The sequence below is a fragment of the Rattus rattus genome, chromosome 5, assembly GCF_011064425.1.
Source record: "Rattus rattus isolate New Zealand chromosome 5, Rrattus_CSIRO_v1, whole genome shotgun sequence".
Lineage (NCBI taxonomy): Eukaryota > Metazoa > Chordata > Mammalia > Rodentia > Muridae > Rattus > Rattus rattus.
This window is the reverse complement of record NC_046158.1, coordinates 61,877,652-61,896,335: the sequence shown is the minus strand read 5'-3', so window position 1 is coordinate 61,896,335 and position 18,684 is coordinate 61,877,652. Positions and strand designations below refer to the sequence as shown.

General features: G+C 42.4%; 1 protein-coding gene across 6 annotated transcripts in view; it reads left to right on the top strand.

Moving 5' to 3' along the window:
• The first annotated feature begins 4,905 nt into the window (after positions 1-4,905).
• The window catches only part of Tfpi (tissue factor pathway inhibitor), a 49,684-nt gene continuing 35,905 nt past the window's right edge, over positions 4,906-18,684 (top strand). For 2 of the 6 annotated variants that reach the window (XM_032903583.1, XM_032903581.1), the window contains exons 1-2: positions 10,483-10,588; positions 13,359-13,458. The gene's annotated coding sequence lies outside the window, so the exon portion shown is untranslated. Of the gene's footprint in view, positions 4,946-10,461; positions 10,589-12,951; positions 13,177-13,358; positions 13,459-18,684 lie in introns of those variants that run through there. The other 4 variants (XM_032903578.1, XM_032903579.1, XM_032903577.1 and 1 more) reach the window with 4 other exon arrangements.

The following is an 18,684-nucleotide window of genomic DNA, read 5'->3' as shown; positions in this document are numbered from 1 at the left end:
TATTTTATCACCCCTTTAATGTGGGTTCTGGGGATCAAACTCAAATCCTTGTGCTTGCTACCGAGCCTGTGCCATCTGCACGAAGCTGCAGTCACATTCCTCTATGGCTTCTCATGTGTATTGTCTCTATATTTTTCCTCTTCTATCTCTGAACCTACTCCAATAAGCTTTCATTCCCACCACCTTACAAAACCCGCATCTTCCTAAAACCTTTTCTAATCAGAGTTCAGTTTTCTTCAGTTACTATTATTTTAAAATCTTGCTGAATGCACCAGCAGCATTTGATACAGTTGGATTAGATCTTCTAGGACAGCTTTCCCACTGGTCACCCAAAGAGCACACCTTCCTACCTTTCCCCCCTTAATTTCACTGCTCTTTCAGCCGCTCGCGTGAATTTCTTCTGACCTCTCTCATTTCAATGCAGAGTGTCAGAGTGCAGATACTGGATCTCTTTTCTGTTTAGGATTTCTTACTTCAGGGACTCAGATCACCTTCCAGCCTTAAATACAATCAATAAACTGATGGAATCTAAATTTCTATCTTCATTCTAGTTTTTTTCCCCTGAGAACTTCAACCTTATCAGCCTTGATCTTTTACTTAGATGTGTCCCAGAGGAGATCAGATCTATAGAGACACCATTGCTCTGCCCAGCAAATCAGTTCTTTTGGAGACTTTTCTCCGATGAGTGTCTGGCTATTCCCCCCCTCCTAAGGATCAGCCAGATTTTGCTGTTCTTCTCATCGCTCTTCTTTCTTCTTTCTCCTCACATTCCACAGTCAGGTAATAATCTCTTTTGGGACCTGACTACCTATCATTCCTAGTCTAAGCCACGGTGGCTCTTAAGCTGCCATTGCAATAGCCCCCAAACCAGTTTTCTTGTATGTGCCTTCAAACTTTGTTTGATATCTTATTTATTTATTTTATGGGTATAAGTATTTGCCTGAGTATATGTCTGTGTATCACATGCCTGTGTATCACATGCCTCACAGAAGCTACAAGATGTCACCGATTCCAATATGAACCTTTGTGAGCTGCCATGTGGGTGCTGGGAACCCAGGTCCTTTGGGAGAGCAACCAGTGTTCTTAACTCCTGAGCCATCACTTCAGCTTTTGCAAATGCCCCTTTGAAGTCTACTTAAAATAAAATTCAATAGACAGTGACCGTTTAAAAAATCTCCCATGCGAATGCTCCTCCATGTAGCTATGGGTTGTTGAATGAAAATCCCAATGCCAAGTGTGGCATATATTCTTACAAGTTGTTGGTCATGGAAGCTCCAGAGGTTCCCCAAAACATTACTGTGGTCCCAAGCACTTGATTATAGGACTCTATTGCGGAAGATATCAATCACACGCTTTGCACACAGAACACAGAAAGATCAAGCTGTATCAGAATGGGAGACCTCCTCCCTGCTGGACAGCTTTCATAGCTTCAAGTCACTACGCTGCTTATGAGGGTAACCAACTGCTTTCTGGTTTAATTTGAGGCCTGTTCTATCAGAGGGAATTCATGTCTGGTACTATAAACCCAGTTAAGAACCTGGTACTGTCAGTTTGGTTAAGGCTGAGGAGGTGATGTGCCCTATAGGAGAACTTATTACCAGTTTTGGCTAAATGGGCATGATAAACAGACAACACTAGATTAGTACTTCTCATAGCCACAGTCAGAGGAGTCTCTTCGAGTTTCATTAGAGGCTAATGCAGATGACTGGTCAAAGTACCAAAAAGAAGTGGATTCTGCAGTGATCGACTCTAAATAGGACATCTGTACCACCCACTCCCAGGCTCCAGGAACACGGACAAAAGGATGGAAACAGTGCGAGAGACAGAAAAAAAGGAGGTGGTGGCACAAAAAGGTGTCCCCAGAATGTAAAATGGAGACTGTGTTCACAGATCGGCAGCTGTGCTTCCTCTCCATCCCCTCCCCCACACTGCATCTGGTGTGACTGGGCCTGTCAACACTTCATAGTGGTTGGGTCACGATGCTCGAGACCCTGCCTATTCCTGAGGAAGTCAGTCCATGGTTGCTAGGTGGAAGCGGGCGTCACTTTTCTTAGTGGTGTACCCATTGAAACGTAGCCCATGCTCTACCTAGTAGATATCACCCTACAAGCTTATGTGAGCAGACATAATGAAATTCAGTGGGCCACATAAAAAGATGTAAAGGTTAAACGAGCTCTTCTTGTGATGAAGGGTTCCAGCAGAAGAGGGAGGGGTATGAGAGAGGGTAACGGAAATGAAGATGAATAAAATACAGTTAATCTGTATGAAACTTTCAAAGAATAAAAACATAAAAAATTCATCTTTTTTTTTCTGCTCAAACCCCTTGACTTCTCATGTGGTTTCATTTCTTCCTTATTTTTTGTATATATTTATGAATATGTACATGGATGTATGGCTATATGACCACTTGTATAGAAGCCAAGAGGTCAACATTGAGCGGTGGTCTTCAGGTGTCATGTGCTTTAAAAATTTTTTTTTTGACGAGATCTCTGGCCTGGTGTTTATCCAGTAGTCTAGGTGGACTGACCATGAGAGCCAGGGAGGTCCTGTCTTTACCTCCTCAGTACTGGGATCAGCATGGGCCACCATGTTTGGCTTTTTCTGTATGGTTCCAAGCACTGAACTCAGCTCTTGTGCTGATATAGCTAGCGTTTTGCTGACTGAGTCATCTCTCTATTTTAAAACAGGTTTCTTAATAAAAATTTGAGTTGAACACTTAAATTCATGTCATGCACGATACCTCATTTTGATGGAGCAAACCTTTAGTGAGTATAACATGATATTGTAAAACTTAATATCCTTCTTGGGCTATAAATCCCATCACATTAGATTATTATCATCAAACGTGTTTTCTCTTTGATTTCTTTTCTGTTGCCATATTGAGACAGTTTCAGCTGTGCTGTAATAACACTCAGACCTTCATTCTTTCTTTACACAGCAACATTCTGTTTCTCATTCATGTGTATCTGTGGAGGGATTTGGGCTAATCAATGCTCTGACAGACAAGGGTGAGGCTGAAGGACCGCCCTAGCTGTAGTAATTCCCGACCTTCCTTTTCTTTTCTTTTCTTTTTTTTCGGAGCTGGGGACTGAACCCAGGGCCTTGCGCTTGCTAGGCAAGCGCTCTACCACTGAGCTAAATCCCCAACCCATTCCCGACCTTCCTAATGCCGAGACCCTTTAGTACGGCTCCTCATGTTGTGGTGCCCCCCAACCATAAAGTTACTTAGTTGCTACTCCATAACTGTAATTTTACTACTGATGTGAATGGTAATGTAAATGTCTGATATGTGACCCCCAAAGGGGGCTCAACCCACAGGACTTTCAATGCTTCAGGCTGGAAGAGACGTCTATCTCTCACACTTCATTATGAGTCAGTCTTCCCTGTAGAGAGGAAGCAGGAAAATGAACAGGATCTAGAGGGCAGGATGTATGGTCTTTGACTCATCCTCCAGGTGACACTCTGTGAGTCTCAGAGAGAATAAACACACCATCACGAAATTATATCCTCATTTTGGTCACAACAGAGGGTTTGTAATTTAAACCAATCTTATCACACAATTTCCCAATTTTCTCTCCCATCTTCCTGCTTCAGAGTTATGGTTCGTTCAGTTTTCACTTCTGCCCTGAGGTAGTCTTGCTGCAGAATTCAGCAGCTCTGAATTCTGAACGCTGAAGAAAACAAAACAAAACAAAACAAAACAAAACAAAACAAAACAAAACAAAACAAGACAAAGCCAAGCAAAACTTTACCACGGCTTTGAGAGCTGGTCCGACTATCCTCATTTTTAAGTTTGGGGGGGCCACAGACTAGAGAGATGACATACCTTGTCTCGGTGACAAAGCAAACTAGGGAGGCAAGGATGTTCTCTTGGGGATGTTGGATTCTGGCTTGTCAGACTTGAAGACTTTTTTTGCCCCAAAGCTCTCTGCTGCCCCCTCTCTACTTCTTTCTGTAGATGTGATCATGTGAAAAGCTAACTCAAAAGCAGTGCTTTCTCTTTTGGAAGTTTTAAAATTTAAATGGACTCTACACTTCTCGGCAGACTCACCCCCTGCCACATTCCAGAGCACTGAGCAAATAGTAGGGACTAGAAAATATTCTAATAGATTAATATTTAAGAGTGACTGCTCTGATGGGAGTGTTTAGAGCAGTCTAAGCAATGCTTCTCAATGTATTTCTGTAGTTCCGTGGGTGACTCAGGACAACTCCTTAACAAAGAGCTGTCAAGCCTCCTTTACATTTTATTTACATTACATTTTACATGCTGAAGAAGATTTATTCCAGTCAAACACCTCACTAGATGCTGAGATAGAATTAAGGTTTACATTTAACAGTAAGATGTGTATCTGTGGTTTGAACCCAGAATTATTGTTTGTAATAATTTTTCTCTTTTAAAAAATTTTATAACATAATTTATTTTTAAATTGTGTGTTCCTGTGTGCCTGTGTGCGCGTGCGCGTGTGACACACACACACACACACACACACACACACACACACACACACACACACACACGTCACAGACACTGAGAGTGGAGGTCAAAGGACAACTTGCAGGAGTTGTTTCTTATACCTTGAGGGTCCTGGGTATTGGACGTAAGGCTTGGTAGCAAGCAAGATGCAAAGCTATGTCTCTGACCTATATAAAACCAGGTTATACAGTGCCTGCCTTCTTTCAGACATTCCGGGTGCTACGTTGTTTATGAAGTTCTTTCTGGTTCTGCCCCTCTCTCTCCCATTTCAGACACTAAAGCACAATTGGTTTAGTGTCTTGGTTTTGAGAAGTGTTTAAAGTTACAACAGCAAAACTGAGTGGTCTGGTTGTGATAGGTTCCTAAGAAACTACACTTCCCAGCTTCCCTTGTGGACTGCAGAAGTCATTTCCTGTCGGGGGTCCCTGCTTGCGTCACTGCCGGCAGGAAACTGATCTGAATGGAAACCGGGTCAGTATCGTTTTAGCATGCTCTAGCTCGGAAAGTTCCAGGGTCCGATCTCGTGATATATTTTTCTTACACATTTAAACACAGTAAAACTTTGGGAAAAATCTCCACGTGACAATTATCACGACAAAGCTTCAGGGATGGCTACTTGGAAACTCCCTTGCAAAGTAGCAAAGCACCTGTGACCTTCACAATAAGAATGAGTTCTGTTGACTGATAGCTGTGCTCAGGGTAAGGGGTCTGGGGATGAAGGATTTGTAATAATCACGAGGATAGATTCTATTGATGCAGGATGCAAGTACATGGGATCTCTTTCATAAGAAGTGTTCTTTTCACTGAGAGAATGAGCGTTAGGGCCTAACGATACTCAGGATTTTGGGGGGTGCCCTGGACCCTGCTATGGGTTTCTCCATTCCAAAGTACCCACCCTCAGCCTCACTACAGGCTAATCCAAAAGGCTCCATTTGGTAAACCTCATACCAAGCTCATTTGTTAAACTCACAGTCCAAATTTGGCCTCAATATTCACCGGACAAATGGCTCCTGCTGGCCCAAAGTCTTTCGATTTCTAATACCTAAACTGATTTAGATAATGCCACAAGACAGAATGCTATCGTGGTTTGAGGCACCTCACTCATAAAACATACGGTTCACTTTAATCTTCCTCAAGGCTCTGGCTTACAAACACGTTAAAGACTTACATGCCTGCCTTCCATCTTGGCTGATGACTTAGGTTCACCTTGGAGTAAATAACAACCATTATGGCTGTAGCCATCTTGGCTGATGACTGAATAAAAAAAAAAAAGAAATAAAGAGGAAATGGAAGGTCATGTCTGCTCCTAGGTATGATGGTATGGAAAGTTTATTATAGGTATGTGGGAGAGCATAGGCAGAGGCAGACACATCTGGGAGAGTCCAGAGTGGTCTTGACCTTGAACCATGTCGGTGAGAAGTGGAGGGGAAGGGAGAGAGGGGAACCAAGTGCAGTTGCCAGGAGGCCAAAAGTACAGGAGGAGCAAAAGAGATAACCAATGTTTGGATTATATAGGGAAGAACCTCTGGAGGGAAGGCAGCTCAGCTCCTGGACTGGAGAGTTCAGGGTAGAAGGCAGGATATTCCAGCCATACCCTATGACAGGTAGGGACTCAGAGATGCTGGGAGATCCTGGAGGCCGGGTATGCTTTGATATGTTAAATAGACACCTCCACTGCTGATCCCTGGCTTGAAACTTAACAATGACCTAGCAACTATGTAGCTTGTCACCATCTCGACTGATGACCTCATCAAGATGGGAGCACCATCTTGGTTAAGGTGATTAAGGAGGTATTCCTCTGCTTAGCACTGTATTCTGTTTTTAGGCTAAAAAGCAATATCAGGATTCAAAAACGCTTTGCTGTAAAACTGGATCATATAAGAACTGTGATGGCTATGTCTTTGTCACGCTTTAGCCATTTTATGTGCATCATATTAAAAAAAAAACCACCCTAGTATTCTGTAAAAAGTATAATTAAAGATTAGGAAAATGAAGTTCCCAGTCTCTGTGGGCTGAATTTATGTTTTAAAGTTGTCTTTGATACTAAAAGATCTTTAATTTAAGAATTACAATTTTAAGGGTCAAATTTAACCAGGGATCCGATTACAAAATCCTGGTCTGATAAAAGAGTTGCTCTCTTATTGTAAACTGTTATAGATGACTAAGATACACACGTTAATAGTTAGTCACACCAAATACAAATGCAGTTTATATGGAAGCTTAGAGACGGACATTAAAGCAGTGTATTCTGGGCAATTGTTGACAACTAAAATTATACTTGAGCAACAAAATATCTGTTATAGTTCTGTTTTGTAAAACTCTGGCTCTCAGCTTAACCCACCTCTTGATTGATTTCTGCTAAAATGTGTGTGTGTGTGTGTGTGTGTGTGTGTGTGTGTGTGTGTATCTTAATAGTTTTAGTAATCATACAAGCTACTTTTGAACTCTCTCTTTGTAGTTCAGTAATCACTCCTGGGACTAGTAATTAAAAAAGCATAAAAGCAGTCCTCAACCTGGTGGTGGTAGTGCATGTCTTTAATCCCAGCACTTGGGAGGAAGAGGCAGGCAGATCTCTGAGTTTGAGGCCAGCCTGGTCTACAGAGTGAGTTCCAGGGTAGACAAGGCTACATGGAGAAACCCTGACTCCAAAACGAAACAAAACAAAACAGCCAACCAACTAAGCAACCAAGCAAAAACACTCCTCAGCATGGCAAGAGAGCATCACAGTGTCTCCTAATACGGGTGTGCCTTCCCCATTCCCCCTCTGACAAAGGCATTTGGATTCTGCATTGACAAATTGAGAATTAGCTTGTAATGTTGTCCTTAAGCAGAGCAGCCTCGGTTTTGTTCAGTGGTATTGAGACTTTGTTGCTTCCCCACGTTATTGACTTGTTCTTCCTGGGGCATCTCTTCCGGGTGGCTTTGTTGGGTATCTTCAGATGCTTTATCTGTCCAGTGGTCTCCGGGATGCTGTCCTGGTCAGGTGTTTCAGAGTGGGAGCTATCTGGAACTTCGTTTATTTTCTGGAAAGATACAAGTATAACCTTGAGAAGATTATCAGGCACTTCCCACTGAGTAATTTCTAGACCTCACCATTTAGCATATTTAGGCTGCTACTTCTTTAGGGAAAAATGCTTTTGGGAATCAGAAATAGCATTATTCTTTAAAGTAAAAAATTATTAAAGTTAGCATAGCTAAGTATAGCATAGTATGTGGAGATCTAGATGGGTCTTTTATACCCTTTTTTATTTAAAAAAATTTGCCATTTAAGTATTTGGTAGTGTCCTTCCATGATATCTTGACCCTGTAGATTGTATGGAAATCCAGTAACATGATTAATAGCCCATAAATTGCAAAATCCCTTAACGTATTAGCATAGGCAGGACTATTATAAGATTTTAGTTGTAATGGGAGTCCTAAAAGAAGAAGGTGTATAATAAATGATTAATGGCACTGGTTCATCCGGTGACCAGAGGCAAAAAACAATCAGTATTTCAACTGTTACCCTAACATATTTTCGATGTCAAAATTTTGAGGTATGAGAAATATGTTTGCCAAATGGCATTAGGTTTTACCTTTGAGGCTTACTTCATAAATTCCACCAGCAGATGGCAGTGGTGGTGTAGAAGAAGTTAAGAGATTTCTGGGGCAGCCTGAAAAGAAAGTTTTAGGATCAAGGAGGAGGCCATCTTAACCTCGGCTTGAACCTGGCAGATGTTACCACACCTGGGAGATTACAATGAGCACGAATGTGTGTTGTGAAGAAAGGTTGGGCTTATTGTTGTATACATATCTGGAGCAAGTGAAATGACATTTGTAGTGGGGTTAAGCTTTGCAGTTTCTAAAAGAGAAACGTAACCTGCAGAGCCAGTTAATATATTTAGTGGCCAAGAAGCGTCTAATAAAGGCTGATTGACTATGGCAAGTTCAGACTGTTAAGGGATAGGCAGTGATGGGTACAATCTTTTTTTTTTTTTTTTTTTTGGGATGACATAGAATTCGTATATAAAACATGTCCTCCTTGTCCTTTTGAAGAGCCATCTATGAAAGCATTAATAAGAAATCTCTATAAGATTACTAGATGTATAATTTCAGGTAATACGCGTGGTTTAAGGAAAAGATCTTAAAAGGTGATCTTCGGGATAATGACTGTCTACCAGTCCTGTGTAACATGCTAATGCTGCCTGCCAGCTACTGTCAGCATGAAACAAACACTCACCCTGCATTTGATTTTGTGGCACTATAGTTTCTATAGGTTCTTTACCAGTAAGTTGTTTAAGACACTCCTTCCCATCATTATCTTGTAAATAAGGAGTTATATACAAATAGTCTCAGATAATTAAGTCAGGTATAAAATTTCTATAAAATTGATGTGTAATCTCAGTAGGTAATGAGGGGAAGGATAAATAATTGATAAGGAAGTAAGAGATTAGTTCAGTGAGCTACCACTTTAGCAGCTGCATTTTTTTAAATAAATTAACAATTCGTTCCATGTTCACTGACCTCTTTTACAGTGTTTCCAGGTGCTTGCTCAGTGTGCGGGAGTCTGATGTAACAAACAGCTACTTACAGTTACCTTTTCCTTCTACAGAACACGGGTACATGGTCCGGCTGTCATACAACTGCATTTAACCTTGTGTTAACTTTGTACTTAACATTGTTTAACTCCTGGTAATCTTGATGTAAAAGTTTCCCTCATATAACTTTGCTTGCTAATGTTCCCCACAAAGTTGTACAGTTTTACCTCCTGACTTATGTTCTGGATCTTTGCCAGCTGTTAAGTTCGATCATGGCCCCTTGGATGGACCTTCTTTTAAGGCACTGTGCTAGCTTCTCCCCTCTTTGCTCTTCTGTCAGCCTTGAAGCAGTTACTAAGAGATCGTTGCCCTCAAACCCCTCAAAGCACTTTAGGTGACCTTGAAAAGGGGACTAATGGGCCACGGATCATCCAAGTCACCCTTCCTTTTTGCCACTCTGGATGTTGCGTTTTGGGCTCAGAACTAAAACAGCTGGATCGAAGCCTCCTGTGTCAACTAACCTCTGTGTCTCACCAGCTCAGATTAGCTTAATGTCTTTCAGGACCAGCTTGACTCCTTGACTGCTGCCGTGCTCCAAAACTGAAGAGGACTAGATGTGACTACTGGGGTGGGATTTGTGCTCTCTTTTGTGCCCACGCTGCCCTCAGGCCAATAAATCCTGATTGGTTTGAGATGGGGCCTATGGACGACCAGAAACAATTCAAGCTCAGGCCTTCCGTGTGTGGGCTCTGGCTCCCTGCCCTCTAGCCCTTCACTGGATCTCTGCTTTCCTCTTTATTCTCCTCACACTTTTGTTTTTACCTTGCCCTTTAAATGTTATATTTACTGAACTTTGCCCTAACAAAATGTCCCACGTAAGTTTCCCCAAGAGTTCTCACCCTACAACAGCTCCATCCGCTTCTGATACAGAAACAAAAAGACCTTTTGTGTGCTGTGGAGAAACTCTAAGTAAAAGAGACCTTCATCCCTTTCATCCTGGGCCGGACACAATCCCCTTCATTCGTCTGCTATTTTCTCCTGTCCCCTTGCTTTGATTCTCAGTCGCTCATTTTGGTGCAACAGTCCTGACAATGGGACCCTGACTGTCACCCTGAACCCACTCTACAGTCACTTTCTCTCACTGGTCCACCCTGTCTCTCTCACCTCAGCTCCTCCCTTCTCAATCTTCCTAGAAAACCTCCCAGTTTTACTCCGTAACCAAAATAATCTGTTTACAGGCCTCTAACAATAATTTTTCAAGTCTCTTCAGGAACGCAGGATGACATTCAAATGTTCCATTGGAGCTGACCAGAGAGTCCTCTCTTCAATGGACCTTGAACCGACCACTCTGACAGACACCCTCCTCAGCCATAAAACAGCTATAACACCCCTGCCCTGCATTTTTCATTCCCTCTCAGTTTGCAATGATAGTTTCCTGCTGAAAGACTACAGTTCCCAGCTTCCCTTGTGGACAATGGAAGTCATTTCCGCCCCTATGAGGGGCCTCATCCTATCTTCTTCTGAAGGCATTTTGGCCATCTGCACACGTGAGTGGTAAGGCCCTTCCTCGCTGTGAATAAACATGGTCCCACCTAAGGTCAGAGCAAGCCTGTCTTTCTCTCCTTCTCCCATCTCTCTACAGCTGCCTTAGATAACCTAACATAATCTAACAGTTTGCATGTGCTTTGAGCATGTGTTTTGAGCATGTTTCCAAAGGTTCATGTATTTCATTCTTGTATGTGGAGGGATGCGGCAAAGAAACTGCTGACATGATTGTTCCATAATATGGTTGGGTTTTTATTGTAGGTATGAGAGAGAGAGAGGGAGAACAGCTAGAGGCATCTGGAGGAGTTCACAGCAGAGAGAAAGAAGTGGATCAAACATGGCCAGCAGACTTGACATGGCCAGGGCTAAGGAATTTGGAGAGTAGGAGAGATAAGTGGAGACAGTGGGAGATGGAGACTGGAGGGGGGGAGGGAGCGGCAGAGAGGGAGAGAGACTGGTCTGGGGGTTTTGAAATGCATAACAAGTACTTGTGAATAGGGACTGGGGGAGTTTGGAGGCCTGTATAGGCTTTGATATGCCGCCATAGGTATATGTCAGTGGAGCTATGTGTCACTTCTGCCAGAGATAAGGGACATATATATGTCGCTTCTGCCAGAGGTAAGGGAAAGGACTACATTTGGCAGATGGGAACTGCTTTCAAAGTTCCCGAGGAATGGTGCCTTTTATTTATCCTCCAGAAATCTTTCTATAGTCCAGCTTGAGCTCATTTCTGTATATTTGGACAGCTGAGAGAACTAACATTCCAGCCTTTTGTTGATGATAAAGGGTGATGCGGTGTCTGTCTTCTGTAGCTGCTTCTTAGATGAGGAGGGTCGTCCTAGCAGTGTAGGAAGGCTGGAATTCCGAGTTGAAGGGTGCGATGGGGCTGGGGTGGGGGGGTGGGGGACAGGACCTTGTTTGCTGAGGGAACAATTACATTGGCTTACCAATGGCAAGGGGTCCGCTAGTATTTTTGGCCAGTGACAGATGGAACCCCTGAAGTTTACATGAATTGTATTAGCATAGAAAGAGGTTTACGTTTTAGACAGCACGGCTACTGTCTGTATTCTGCACTGAAGTACTCATTGTAGAAAAGCAGTTAACAAATGTCTACAGACAGCGGGAATAGACCTTAGAGCCAAAGCAAAGCAAGGCTTGCAAAGTTACTGGTATAAAAGAAGCACGGACATTTATTTACCTGTAATAAGACAGAGATTTCTTGGCAGGGAAGAAAAAGGGACGGAGATGATTTTTAGCACAACAAGAAGCCCCTTTAAGACTGTATTTAGAAAACAAACGAAGGAAATTAAAAATTTTTGAGCCTGTGACTTTGATAATGTTTTTAAAAAGTTTAGTAGCCAGTGTTTTACCAGGGCTAGATGAACATATCAGAACTCCACCGAGCAAACCTTGATGTTTCACATCGGATGCCATCTTTAAGTCTTGTTTTTCACATACTTTAAACCATTTTCACATACTTTGAATCCCTTCCTCAGGCCTTCGTAACTCCATAAACTTTAAACCTTTTCTTTTTATCTGGAAATATCTAATACTATGAGGCATAGGTGTTTGATTACTAAACAAAGTCATTGAAAGGCAAGCTCTTTTGAATAAAGGAATAGTAAAAAGCAAGTTTTGGGCAATAGCACGGACAGCTAGAGTTTGCTTTTATGCTGAAATCTGTTTTTGTGAGTTTATCTTTCTCAGCCGGAAGCCTGTCAGCAAGGTAAACGTGGCTGGGAGCTTGGCTTTCTCAGCGGGAGGCCTAAGCTCTGGGAAAGGCCAGGCCTTATTTGAAGTAGGAAATGGTCTGACTAGGCGGCTATATCCGTGAGGGGAGAGGCTGACTAAGGCTACTGTGCTGCTCCTAAACTGATAAAGCACGTAGTCAACATCACCACAGAGACCTGAGGATAAATCTGAGCAGGAAGTGTAAACCAAATGGCCTGTGTCAATTAAGAATGACAGATTTACCAGCTACCTGGACAGCCAGTAGAGCGATCTTGATGGCTTTGTTGTGGGCAGAGGTTAACAGAGTTTTGCAGCCATACAGGGCAGTGTTAAGTCTTCAGTTACCACAATGGGCAGCAATCAGCCCTCAGCCACCAGACCCAGAAGTTCTAAGAGATTTTCCCGTGGGACTTGGGAAAACTACCTTGGAGAGACAGAGTAGGGCAGTCAACCCCACAGTTGGGCAGGACCCAGGCCTGGGGTGAGCCTTGGGGCAGTCCTCTGCCACACTTGAAGCTCCAGGTGGCGTCCGTGGCGGTTCATCTTCTTTCCTGTTACCAGAAGCTGGTATTGTTGTCTATTAGGGTAAAAGTTGTGCAGACTTCCTGGTAGGCACCAGACAGGGAGAGGGGCCGTGGCTAGCTTCTTCACCTACTGACTTTGAGACGAAAGCCTCAAGGGGAGAATCCCTACCGGGAACTGGCTCAACAAGTTCAAGGCCTGTTGAGGACAGGTCACATAGTTTCATAGTTTCGTAGTTTTGGACCAATCAACCTCAAAGTGACCAGCCCTAAAGTGGGGGAGGAAGGCTCTTCAGATGCTTTAAAACCTCAGGACTCGAGAGAAGAGACTGGGGTTTTCGGCTTCCCGACGAGCACCCTCTCTGCTTTACAGAGGATCCTTTTCTCGGTGTGTCCGATGCCTGAGTGTGTTCCTCACCCTAAGCAGACGCTTTCCTGTAACTGCTGGTTCCGTCCGCGGTGCTCGAGATTTCTCTTTGATACCTATTAACCCTCTGACTTTTCCTGCCTTTTATTTACCGCCAGAGAAACTGAACCCAATTAAGACCCCTAAATTCTATTATTTTTTAGACTGTATCATTTTCGGACCTGTCTCCGGATTTCTTCTGAAGACGGTATAATTTTGGGATCTCATCTCCAGATCTCTTTTGAGGACGACTGACTCATCAAGGTAAGAAATCCAAGGGAGATGGCGGTGCTGCGCTGGCGAGTCCAGGTGGCCCAACCGCAACGTGTCCAGGTGCGTGGCTCAGTGTCGGTCACACAGTTACTGGAGCTTCCAGGCAGAAGTGGCTCATTCAGGAGGTGGCACAGAAGCAGGAAGCAGACCTCTGCATAGGCAGTCCTGGCGCCCTGCAGGGACGTTCTCACAGGGCCATTTACCGTGCCTGCTCACCCTCGGGGAGCTGTTATCCATCCCTTGCTCGCATCACAACCTCAAACAGAAGTCCAGATGCAGTGGCGCTCCTGTAATCCTAGCCCTCTGAGGCAGAGGGAGGAGGATCTGCGAGTTTCAGTCAGCCTGGTCTATCGTGAGACCAGCCGCGGATAAGAGTCGCTGTGGTCCAGATACTCCCTCCCACCCCCGAATTGGTTTCTAAGTCTTCTAAGGCTTGGTTTACCTCTAAAATATGCCATAATATTTTAGATGCTTATGAATTCCTTCATCTCTAGGAGTACGCACTGAATGACCATACCTTCATTAAAGTTTTTAATCTTTTTAACATCTTTGTTTTGTAAATGTTGTTTTGCAGTAACATAAGAGTATTTTTTCTCCCCACGAGGTGATTCCCATTTTTACTTTGTGTCTTGCTTTTGTTTTTCGAGACAGGGTTTCTCTCTGTGTAGCCCTGGCTGTCCTGGAACTCGATCTGCAGACCAAGCTGGCTTTGAACTCAGAGATCCTCTTGCCTCTGCCTCCCCAAGTGCTTGGATTAAAAGTCTGCGGCCACCACTGCCTGGTCCATTCTTTACTTTTTATATTATGAATAAGGGGTTAGAGCCACACAATCTAAAGATTTTAGCGTCTATATTCCATGAGGAGCTTTATTTGTTTTATAAAACCATTGGTGTCAATTACTTTTGCACCTACAAGAAAAAAAATTATTCATTAAAATGGTTACAGTTTTGAATATGGATATATTATGAAATCAGGGAATTTTATATTGAAAAATTACACCCTCTGTAACTAGAGCCAAATTCAAGACAAGAGTCACTGTTGGTCTGGTCAATCTCTCAGTAAGTAGATGGGCCAGAGTCAGGAGTCATGCTGGGAAGGTCATGTGTGCTTTAATTTCTGTTTTATTTAAAAACCACTCTGTGTTCTAATATTCAAATGCTCCAAAATGGTTTGTTCCATTGCTCCCCATACTTAATTTTTGGTCTGAGGAATCTTTAAAAATATGATCAACTGGGTGTGGCCAGATCTCTGAGTTCAAGGTTCGTCTGGTGTATGGAGTTCCAGGACAGCCAGGCTACACAGAGAAACCTTGCCTCGGAAAACAACAAAAAGTAAAACAGGTCAACTTATGGAGTTTAGTCTCTCGTTCCTCCTTTGCCTAAGTTCAGTGGATTAATTTAGACTGCAGTATTTGTGTAACAAGGGCCTTTACAGCTGTGTTATCTCAGTGGCTTGCAACACAGTTAAAGAAGACTCCTCTAGGCTTTGTAAGCTATATGGTATTAATTGTTTCATTGCCTTAAACATCATCTAACTAAACATGCTTTTTTACAATTGGTTAATAGCTTGTTTATGAAAGCAAAAACAATTGCCCAGTTATATTTTGTTCCCCAGAGGAAAAAAATAACCATACTCGGTAGAAGCTTAAATTAATGGGGCCAGTTATTAGCCCCCAGTACTCAAAACACAGAGGCAGGATATTTCAAGACTGGTTACCTCAGCATGAGTTCAGGCTCTTTCCAGAACATTCTCATCATTTACAGCAAATCAAATTACTTAGAGCCATCTTTCTTAATATCATATGGCAGCTGTTTGAGTCACAGGTATGACATCAGATAGTGCACTTGGATGAAGGATTTTTTTTTTTTTTTTTTTAAAAAAACACCCTATCTTCAACCCAGCAAGATAAAATAAATACACACAGATTCCCCCTAGACCAGTGTTTCTCAATCTGTGGACCATGATCCTGGGGTCGCATACTACATATTATGATTCATAACAGTAGCAAAATTAGTTATGAAGTAGCAATGAAATAATCTATGGTTGGCGACTGCTATATCACGAGGAGACTTATTAATGGGCCACAGCATTAGGAAGGTTGAGAACCACCTCCCTAGACAGAGATTATCATATACTGACATCTAAATCAATCACCAATCACCATGATGGATAAGTGTAGATTGAAGATTCGTTCTTTGGATAGGCATAGGCTAGCCTTGGTGAGATGATCTACGATCATAATGATTGTGGAGAGTGTCAATTAATCACTGCTTCAATAACCGACAAAGAAGATGACCAGAATAATATTTAAAAATTTAAAGAATGACAAAAATATGTCTACATTCTTACAAAACTTTTGTATCTTCTCTTGTTAAACCGTGTATCTCTCCTGAGCATCATTCCCTTCTTCCCCACCCGTAATCTTCAAATACACATTTTGTTGTGAATGTTAAGAGCTTTCAAAATAAATGTTGTCTTGCTTTTTCCCTCCGCATAATCACCTACTTGCGGTCATTACCAATCAGCTTCAAGGATATCGCATGTAGTGAATGAAAGTGTCAGTATATTTAGTAATTCCTACAAGCTTGAATATATACATTGCTTAAGTATATGATATCATTTTCTTTTGCTATAAAATAAATATGAATGAATATCTGATAATTTTTGTAATATTTAATTCATTAGTATAATTTTGGATTTTTTTAAAAAAAAGAATTGCAGTATTTCTTTTTTTTGATATATTCTTTTTTATTGAATATTTTTATTTACATTTCAAATGATATTCCCTTTCCAGTTTCCTGACCCCCATCCCCCCCCCTTTTTCTATAAGGTGTTCCCTCCCCATCCACACCCCTTAACCCCCTGACACCCGCAAATCCCTACACTGGGGGTCCAACCTTGGCAGGACCAAAGGCTTCTCCTTCCACTGGTGCCTAACGAGGCCATCCTCTGCTACATATGCAGTTGGAGCCCAGGGTCAGTCCATGTATAGTCTTTGGGTAGTGGTTTAGACCCCGGAAGTTCTGGTTGGTTGGCACTGTTGTTCTTATGGGGTTGCAAGCCCATAAGAACTAGAAAATATCATCAGTATATTCTTGAAATACCAATTTTAAAACCAAAATATCTCTGGGTACATAAATAACTTGAATTTAAAATAGAAGCCAACTCTTATAGAGTAAATGGAAGATGAGTGAAAATATTTTATTAGGTCTTTGGTGATTTCAGGTTGAACTAATACAAGGTCGTAAGCTCCTCCTCACCTCTTTAGTCATAAGGCTAGTGAGAGGGATAGGGAACAAGTCAAGGTAATGGAAGACACTCCCTCCACATACAGGAGATGACAATCCCAAACTCATCCTTCTTAATGTTTCCTTTCCTTAACATTTGGCAAGTTGAACTTAATCAGATTAATCATTTTCTCACTGCTACAAACAATGGAAATTTCCATTAGCATGTGATAGACAGCAGGAGCTCAACTTGGGGTTATTAACAGCTTTGCTAGTTTGCTTAGCTAGAGTTGGCTAGTGTTTAGTAAACAGTTCTCAGGTTAGAGGGGTATTCCTACATCAAATGTTTTTCAATTTCCTAATTTAAATGTTCTTTTTTTCCCATCTTTATTAACTTGAGTATTTCTTATTTACATTTCGACTGTTATTCCCCTTCCTGGTTTCCCAGCCAACATCCCCCTAACCCCTTCCCTTCCCCTTCTCTATGAGTGTTCCCCTCCCCATCCTCCCCCCATTACCACCCTCCCCCCAACAATCACGTTCACTGGGGGTTCAGTCTTGGCAGGACCAAGGGCTTCCCCTTCCACTGTGCTCTTACTAGGCTATTCATTGCTACCTATGAGGTTGGAACCCAGGGTCAGTCCATGTATAGTCTTTGGGTAGTGGCTTAGTCCCTGGAAGCTCTGGTTGGTTGGCATTGTTGTTCATATGGGGTCTCGAACTCCTTCAAGCTCTTCCAGTTCTTTCTCTGATTCCTTCAACCGGGGTCCCGTTCTCAGTTCAGTGGTTTAATGATGGCATTCGCCTGTGTATTTGCTGCATTCTGGCTGTGTCTCTCAGGAGAGATCTACATCCGGTTCCTGTCGGCCTGCACTTCTTTGCTTCATCCATATTATCTAATTGGGTGCCTGTATATGTATGGGCCACATGTGGGGCAGGCTCTGAATGGGTGTTCCTTCTGCCTCTGTTCTAAACTTTGCCTCTCTCTTCCCTGCCAAGGGTATTCTTGTTCCCCTTTTAAAGAAGGAGTGAAGCATTCGCATTTTGGTCATCCTTCTTGAGTTTCATGTGTTCTGTGCATCTAGGGTCATTCGAGAATTTGGGCTAATATCCACTTATCAATGAGTGCATATCATGTGTGTTTTTCTGTGATTGGGTTACCTCACTCAAGATGATATTTTCCAGTTCCATCCATTTGCCTATGAATTTCATGAAGTCATTGTTTTTGATAGCTGAGTAATATTCCATTGTGTAGATGTACCACATTTTCTGTATCCATTCCTCTGTTGAAGGGCATCTGGGTTCTTTCCAGCTTCTAGCTATTATAAATAAGGCTGCTATGAACATAGTGGAGCATGTGTCTTTGTTATATGTTGGGGAATCTTTTGGGTTTATGCCAAGAGAGGTATAACTGGATCCTCAGGCAGTTCAATGTCCAATTTTCTGAGGAACCTCCAGACTGATTCCCAGAATGGTTGTACCGATCTGCAATCCCACCAACAATGGAGGAATGTTCCTCTTTCTCCGCATCCTCGCCAGCATTTGCTGTCACCTGAGTTTTGATCTTAGCCATTCTCACTGGTGTGAGGTGAAATCTCAGGGTTGTTTTGATTTGCATTTCCCTTATGACTAAAGATGTTGAACATTTCTTTAGGTGTTTCTCAGCCATTCGGCATTCCTCAGCTGTGAATTGTTTGTTTTAGCTCTGAACCCCATTTTTTAATAGGGTTATTTGTCTTCCTCTTGGTCTAACTTCTTGAGTTCTTTGTATATTTTGGATATAAGGCCTCTATCTGTTGTAGGATTGGTAAAGATCTTTTCCCAATCTGTTGGTTGCCGTTTGTCCCTAACCACAGTGTCCTTTGCCTTACAGAAGCTTTGCAGTTTTATGAGATCCCATTTGTCGATTCTTGATCTTAGAGCATAAGCCATTGGTGTTTTGTTCAGGAAATTTTTCCAGTGCCCATGTTTCCAGATGCTTCCCTAGTTT